Below are 8,711 nucleotides of genomic sequence, written 5' to 3' on the forward strand. Positions count from 1 at the left end.
TTGCTCAGCAAAACCAACACCAAGCGAATAGAAATGAGCAACAAGCCCATCATGTTCATCCGCCACCTCCAAAAGTTCAATCTGTGTTGGAGAGAATGACCGAGCTAATGCGCACCAATACCGAGCTGGGATTCAAGCTCCACCAGTTAAAAACAACAACTTTGAAGTTAAAGCTTCCCTACTCAATATGGTGCAAAACTCAAAGTTCCACGGTCTGGCTGGAGAAGACCCTCTCGAGCATCTAGATCAATTTGATCGGGTTTGCGACTTAACCAAGATAAATGGCGTGTCCGAAGATAGTTTCAAGCTACGCTTGTTCCCTTTCAGCCTCAGTGATAAAGCACACCAGTGGGAAAAGAATATACCGAGGGGTTCTATACAAACCTGGGAGCAGTGTAAACTGGCGTTCTTATCAAAGTTCTTTTCCACATCACGCACGGCTAAGCTCAGGAATCAGATCTCAAGTTTCACGCAGCACAATAACGAGAGATTTTGTGAAGCTTGGGAACGGTTTAGAAGCTACACTAACCAATGCCCACACCACGGCTTCTCAGAGGCATCCCTCTTGAGTACTTTCTACCGAGGTGCACTCCCCAAGATCAGAAACCAACTCGATACAGCTTCAAATGGGAATTTTCTTGGAAAAGAGATCACTGCGGCAATGGAACTAGTTGAGAACCTAGCCATGTCCAATGACACGTATGGAGAGGACTTTGATAGAACAAACCGTACAGAGGGATCTAGTGATGAACAGCGCATGAAAAAGGATATAAGAGAGCTTCAGAGTAAGCTTGACAAGGTTTTGATGGCGACTCAAAAGCCAATACACTTTGTAGGCGAGTTTGATGAGCAAGGGCCAAGTTTTGACAATGTTAATGAAGATGGTCTAACACAGGAGGAGTTGAATTACATAGGGAATCAGCAGAGGTATCAGCGGTTTAACAACTACAACAGTAACCCAAACCTCTCATACAGAAACCCGAATGTAGCTAACCCTCAAGACCAAGTGTACCCTGCTCAACAACAACAACAAAGCTATGCTCAAAAGGCTCCTTTTCAGAATACCTTCCAGCCCAAGCAACAGTTCAGTGGGCAACAGCACGGCTACACTCAGCAGAATCAAGCGGCTCAGAGTAACAATTTCAACAACCAACCGCAGCAACACAAGTTTCCACCAGGGTTCCATCCGCAGCCGATGGGTAATCAACAACAGATTCAGGGAACGGGTCAGAATCAAATGGGGAACGACGTCTGTGGGATACTACAGCAACTGTTACAGGGCCAGCAAAGGGTTGAGAGCCAGCACGCGACAATGCAGCAAGATATCAGAGAGCTTAAGCAGAATCAAGCTTCTACATCATCAAGAGGCCCGACTTTACCAGGTAAACCGGAGCCGAACCCTAAAGAGTATGTGAACGCCATCACATTGAGGAGTGGTAAGGAATTACAAACTCCAACGCCTAAGACAAAGCTCATTGAGGCGAATGAGCAATTAGAGGGGGAGGCAGCCTCAGACGATGCGTGTAAAGAAGCGGTCTTAGAGAAGGAACGGATCAAGGACAAAGAAAAAGAGGTGGAAAAGACAACCGAGCTTGAAAAGCCCTATGTTCCACCACCACCTTATCAACCCAAGATACCGTTCCCAGGGCGTTTCAAAAAGAAAATCCTAGACAAGGCCAAGGCGGTCTTTGAGAAACACTTGGAGAACACGCAACTCACCTTACCCATTATAGATGCTTTCTTAGCTATACCCCAGCTTGGGAAGTTTCTAAAGGACGCGATCCTCAACAAGACAAAGGAGCTCCAGGGTATGGTGATACTGAGCCATGAGTGCAGTGCCATAATACAAAGGAGATCTATACCAAGGAAGCTATCCGATCCGGGCAGCTTCACTTTGCTGTGTGGTTTAGGTCACCTGAAGTTCTCAAACTGTTTATGTGACCTTGGAGCTTCTGTAAGCTTAATGCCTTACACGGTGGCCAAGAGATTGGGATACAAAAGCTACAAGCCAGCCAAGATCTCTCTTGTATTAGCTGATAGATCGGTTAGATTACCGGTGGGGTTGCTTGAGGATCTATCTTTGAGGATCGGTGAGATAGAAATCCCCACGGACTTCATAGTTCTTGAGATGGACGAGGAACCATTAGACCCTATCATCTTGGGCCGACCGTTCTTAGCAACCGCAGGAGCCATAATAGATGTGAGAGGAGGAATGATTGAACTACACATCGGTTCCGAGACTATGAAGTTCAACGTGAAGGAAATGATGGAGAAACCGACCATTGGAGGTCAGGTTTTCTATGTGGAGGTAATGGAGGAGCTGGCTGATGAGCTCCTTGAAGAGTTGAACGCAGAGGATCCGTTACAAGTGGTCTTAACGCGGGAACAAAGCAAACACGGGTACTTGAACGAGGAAAGCGAGGTGTACAAGCGTCTTTTGGACCAACCGAGGGAACTTGGAGCTGAGGCGAGGTTTTTGGAGCTCCACACGAGCAGCCTCGACATTCTAGAAAGCGAGGAGTCAAAGGGAAAAGAAGAGACACCTCGGGATATCATGGCCGTGACAACTCATACCGAGGCCGATGGTAAACCGCGCGAGAATGAAGCAGAGGCCGAGGAAGCTGTTCCGGGCCAATGCAGCTTTGATGCCGATTGGAATGAGGCAGACGCACCCCCTGTTGAGCTCAAGCCTCTACCAACAGGGCTCAGGTATGCATTCTTAGGTCTAAACTCTACATTTCCTGTGATCATAAACGATAACTTGCTTGAGCATGAGGAACGTGCATTACTTAGTGAAATAAGGAAATTCAGGAGAGCCATAGGGTATTCCTTGGCTGACATTAGAGGAATCTCTTCTGATATATGCACCCACAGGATCCACCTAGAGGACCAAGCCATGTCCTCTATTGAGCACCAACGTCGACTTAATCCGAACCTCGAAGAGGTGGTTAAGAAGGAGATACTAAAGCTCCTTGAGGCAGGGATAATATATCCAATCTCTGACTCTCGGTGGGTATCTCCTGTACATGTTGTGCCCAAGAAAGGTGGGATCACGGTGGTGAAAAACGATAAGGATGAACTCATAGCCCAAAGAACTATAACCGGCCATCGCATGTGCATTGACTATAGGAAATTGAATTCTGCATCAAGAAAAGATCATTTTCCTTTACCATTCATTGATCAAATGCTTGAACGGTTAGCTAATCATCCTTATTTTTGTTTTCTTGATGGATACTCGGGGTTCTTTCAAATACCTATAGACCCCCGAGATCAAGAGAAAACGACATTCACCTGCCCTTATGGCACTTATGCTTATAGAAGAATGCCATTCGGTTTGTGTAATGCACCGGCCACTTTTGAAAGATGTATGATGCACATTTTCTCTGATCTAATTGAAGAGAAAGTTGAGGTGTTTATGGATGACTTCTCCGTATACAGCTCCTCTTTCTCCGAATGTCTTGCTAATCTTTCTCAGGTTCTCAAGCGGTGTGAGGAGCATAGGCTTGTCTTAAACTGGGAAAAGTGTCATTTCATGGTCCAAGAAGGCATTGTCTTGGGACACAAGGTATCAGAGAAAGGCATCGAGGTGGATAAGGCCAAGATCGAGGTGATGGTGAACTTACAAGCCCCGAATTCTGTGAAAGGAATAAGAAGCTTCCTTGGCCACGCTGGGTTCTATAGACGGTTCATCAAGTATTTCTCCAAGATAGCCAGGCCTTTGACCAGGTTATTGTGCAAAGACGTGGATTTCAACTTTGATGAAGAATGTGAGGAAGCGTTCAAGAGAATCAAGGAGGCTTTGATCAGTGCACCGATTGTACAAGCCCCTGATTGGTCTTTACCATTTGAAGTGATGACCGATGCATCTGATTATGCTGTAGGAGCTGTCTTGGGACAGAAGAAAGATAAGAAGCTCCATGTGATCTACTATGCCAGCCGCACTTTGGACTTGGCTCAAGAAAAGTATGCCACCACCGAGAAGGAAATGCTTGCCATTGTGTTTGCATTTGACAAATTCAGGAGTTATCTAGTGGGATCAAAGGTCACGGTTTACACAGATCACGCGGCCTTGAGGTACCTGATGTCTAAGAAGGACGCTAAGCCGAGGCTTTTGAGATGGGTCTTATTGCTCCAAGAATTTGACATGGAGATACTTGATAAGAGGGGCATTGAAAACGGAGCCGCACACCTCTCGAGGCTGAGGATTGAAGAACAGGTCCCTATAAATGATGCTTTACCCGAGGAACATCTCATGTTAGTCCGGTCTTACTTAGAGGTGGCGGAAGCCAATACGATCAAGGAAAGAAGCCTTCCATGGTTTGCGGATCTTGTGAACTACTTGTCTTGCAGATTAGAGCCTCCAGATCTTGATACTTATCAGAGGAAGAAGTTCTTTAGAGATGTGATGAGGTATCATTGGGATTATCCGTATCTTTACGTGCTTAACAAGGACCATCTCTATAGGCGATGCTTGGCCGAAAAAGAGATCCATCCAGTGCTACAAGAATCCCACGGCTCATCGTATGGTGGTCATTTAGGTGCGTTCAAGACAGTTGCCAAGGTTCTACAGAGCGGTTTCTGGTGGCCGACCATGTTCAAAGACGCCCAGGAAGTGGTCTCGAGGTGTGAAGCTTGTCAAAGGCACGGAAACATATCCAAAAGGAATGAAATGCCCCAAAACCCAATCTTTGAAGTAGAAGTCTTCGACTGTTGGGGCATTGACTTCATGGGTCCCTTTGTAAGCTCATATGGGAATCAATATATCCTTGTAGCAGTGGATTATGTGAGTAAATGGGTTGAAGCGGTTGCATCTCCGACCAACGATTCAAAAGTGGTGGTAAAACTCTTCAAGAGTATCATCTTCCCACGGTTTGGAGTACTGATACGTTCATAATTTGCACCATTTAGGTTGCATAAATCATTCCAAATCATGTTTTATTTCATGCATTTTAGGTCCTTAGGGTTTGTTTTAGAACTTAGGAGATGCATTAGGTCCCAATGAGTCTTTGCATGTTTTGAGTGTCTATCAGGTGAATATGGAGCTGAAAAGACGAATCCAGGAGGTGGAATGGTGAGCAAAGCTTGAAAAAGTGGAAAACTTGGGTCTATGGAGGTTATCGGCCATTCTCGCTGGCCAGGAAGGTTTTGTCGACCATTTTCACGTACCGCGGGTGGACTTTGTCGACCAAAACACGTACCGCGAGTGAAGTGTATCGGCCAAAATATCCGGGTGCAAACATGTCTCAGAAATCGCCTGTCCGGGGAACTTTCCGATCCGATTCAGATGGCGGGTGATTCATAGAAGTTGGAGAGCATTGCATCACGGTCTCTTAGCAAGTGGAATCGTGGAATTCGGACGCGTGAGCAGAGAGATAAGCTTGTCAGAAGGAACCCCAGTCTCGCAGATCAGTCCTAAAGGATGCGAAGGACGGTGCACTTCCAGGCAGATTTAGTTTCCGGGTCCTTCATGAGAACCAGAGACATTCGAGTCTTCTTTCCAGAACGTCCAAGAGCATTCAATTCGGATCTATGAGCAGAAAGATACGGTCTCCGGAATGGACACATGTCTAGACGCCTCTCTCTGGTCGCGTACATGCACTGCAAAGATGTGCCCTCCAGGAAGCCTTACACTTCCCAAGCACCGAAGCTTCCTTCACCAAAGTTGGAGATAAATGAGTCCTCTGTCTTCTGCAACCAAAATCATTCAATTCGGACAAGTCTCATAGGAGTTACACTCTCCGGAATGCGAAGTGGTCTAAGCTGCTCTGGATGCTGCGAGACGGTCTTGCGACTTGGTTAGCCCGCAGGCCTGAAGATGAACGCCTGAATGCTGATGCTGCGAGTTGATATGTGCGGGTGAACTATCACTGGAAGAGGTCTGAAGCTCAAGAGCAAGAGAAATGCTAAGTCCACAATCGTGCGACTTAGGCATGCGAGTTAGCCGCGCCTGGAACTATGCCGCACGATCACTCGCAAATCACTCCGACTTGAGCCTGCGACCTGGGTGCAATAGAGACCAACCCGCACAGTTTGTACATTCCCCAGAAACCGCCTTAGCCCTGCGAGTCGGAGAGGAAGGAGACCAAGCCGCAGCAACACTCGCAAAACACTCCTACTTAGGCGTGCGGCTAAGACAAGGCGATTCAGGCTTCACAAGACAAGTCTTCATCTACTGCGACTTAGGTGTGCGACCTGGGACATACTGGACCGACCCGCAGTAATTCCCACTTTATCCATTAAAGCCGGGTCAGGACCCGGTTTGTTCCGGGCTGACCCGGTTCGTTTTTAAGGAAGTATAAATACTTTTTAGGGTTTTTTGGGAGAGAACTAAGTTTTATTCCCTTTGTCTCTTGCCTCTTTGGTGAAAAGACTCCATTAAGAAGAGAAATATCTTTATTTGAGTGTTTAATCAAGAGAGTTTAAGGAGATCTGGGTGTTTAAAGCTGTTTTCTTTTGAATCTATCATCTCCATCTCCATTTCTCATCATTAATCATGCTAATCTACTCAACTTGCAAAAGTTTAAGAGAGATTAGTATGATTAGTGAGTAGTCACCTTAATGAGGTTCTAGATGTGTAGGTTAGGGTGCTAAAGTGTTAGATTAGGAGTGCTTAGGGCTAGATTCATTGATTCATCTCTCTAAACAGCTGTTCTCTATGCTAGATCCTTGATAATCACTTGAGATCTAGATTCTGGGAATTTCATGCACCAAAAGTGTTTGATGAAATTCCTGAAAGAGTTGTGTTAGAGGTTTAAGTAATTTTTCATCATGGGAATGATTTGTTAAATGCTTGAATGATCATTAAGAGCTGTTTGTTAATGCATATTGATTCATGTTTCACAAATGGGAATTTGGTTTGAAAATGGATTAGTATAGGGGTTAATACCTTCATGAGAGGATTAACCTAGATTTGAGTTCTTAATCATTTGAATCATGTCTCATCATTGTCATTAGCATTTCTAGTTTAACACCAAGGCACCCTAACCAACTATCATGTCTAGAATCTCATGCCTCCATCATATCATATTCACATCATTTGTCATTGTCATTTGTCTTTAAACCTGTTTATGTTTATAGTTGTCTCTAGATTAATCAAAACCTATCACTAGTTAACCAAAACCCAATCTTGTTTGCTTGAATTAAGAACTTGATCATATAGCTTAGTGTCTATCACCACATTCTTGGATTGATTAACCTCTTTGTGCTACTTTGACAAGGGGATTGATAGCCCTGAGACCCTAAAAAGTCTTGTCTATCAATTGGCGCCGTTGCCAAATTGTGGTTTGATTAGCATTAAGCTCTGATCTGTTCTTGAGATCAAGTGCTTACTTTCTTGTTTTTTACTGATTCCTTTCAAGTTCTGTTTGTGATTTCAGGTGTATGAACACCAGGTCTAGATCAAGAAGCTGTGGTCCTCCTTTTCCTCTAAACGACAACATCAACCTTTTGGTACCAAGGAGGAGAAGAGACAGACGTGGTAGACAAATTGATCAGACTGAGATGGCAGAACAAGGAGATCACGTGGTAGATATAGAACAACCAGTTCAGGAGCAACAGGCTCAAGGTCATGGAGCTGGTATTGGAGTTGGTCAAGGGCTTCACCAGGGTAATGTTCAGCAGGAACAGGTGCACCATCAACAAGCTTATGTCCACCAGGGACAAGCTCAAGCTCATCAACAGAGGCATCAGGCCAATGTTCAGCAAAGACACCAGGTGCACCACCAACCCCACCCTTTCCAACCACAGCAAAGAAGATATGAGCAACCCCAAGTCTATGTTGGAGAGAACGACAGGGCCAATGCTCATCAGTATGGAGCTGGTATTCAGGCACCACCTGTGCAAAACAACAACTTTGAAGTGAAAGCATCATTGCTGAATATGGTCCAGAACTCAAAGTTCCATGGGTTAGCAATGGAAGATCCCTTGGAACACTTGGACCAGTTTGATATGGTGTGTGATCTGACCAAGATAAATGGAGTTTCAGAAGACAGCTTTAAGCTAAGACTATTCCCATTCAGTCTTGGTGATAAAGCTCATCAATGGGAGAAGAATCTTCCAAGAGGCTCCATTCAAACCTGGGAGCAATGCAAGCAAGCCTTCTTATCTAAGTTCTTCTCTACCTCAAGAACTGCAAAACTAAGGAACCAAATCTCTAGCTTCACTCAGCAAAGCAATGAAAGTTTTGGTGAAGCATATGAGAGATTCAGGAGCTACACAAACCAATGCCCACACCATGGGTTTAGTGAGGCTTCTCTTCTCAGCACACTGTATAGGGGAGCTCTTCCCAAGATTAGAAACCAGCTGGATACTGCTTCCAATGGGAACTTTCTGGGTAAAGAGATTCATGCTGCTTTAGAGCTAGTGGAGAACTTAGCATTGAGCAATGATACTTATGGTGAAGACTATGACAGATCAAATAGGTCTGAAGGTTCAAGCTCAGAACAGAGGCTCACCAGAGAAGTTAAGGAGTTGAGGAGTGAATTGGACAAGCTGAAATTCACCACTCAGAAGCCAATGCATTTTGTTGGAGAGTATGAGGAACCTTCTCAAATTTTTGAGAACATAAGTGAAGAAGGTCTTACCCAAGAGGAGCTCAACTACATTGGGAATCAGAGGTTCCAAAGATATCAGTATGGTAATGCCAATCCAAACCTCTCTTACAGGAACACCAATGTAGCTAACCCACAAGACCAGGTCTATCCCAATTCTCA

General features: G+C 45.0%; 2 non-coding genes across 2 annotated transcripts; both read right to left on the minus strand.

The window, feature by feature from the left end:
- Positions 1-442: 442 nt before the first annotated feature.
- LOC112081668 lies at positions 443-549 on the minus strand. Its single transcript, XR_002896590.1, has one exon. It is a non-coding gene; the product is annotated as a small nucleolar RNA R71 (small nucleolar RNA).
- Positions 550-8,133: 7,584 nt separating this feature from the next.
- Positions 8,134-8,240, minus strand: LOC112081680. Its single transcript, XR_002896602.1, has one exon. It is a non-coding gene; the product is annotated as a small nucleolar RNA R71 (small nucleolar RNA).
- Positions 8,241-8,711: the final 471 nt, after the last annotated feature.

This window comes from Eutrema salsugineum, unplaced genomic scaffold, assembly GCF_000478725.1.
Source record: "Eutrema salsugineum unplaced genomic scaffold, Eutsalg1_0 scaffold_10, whole genome shotgun sequence".
Lineage (NCBI taxonomy): Eukaryota > Viridiplantae > Streptophyta > Magnoliopsida > Brassicales > Brassicaceae > Eutrema > Eutrema salsugineum.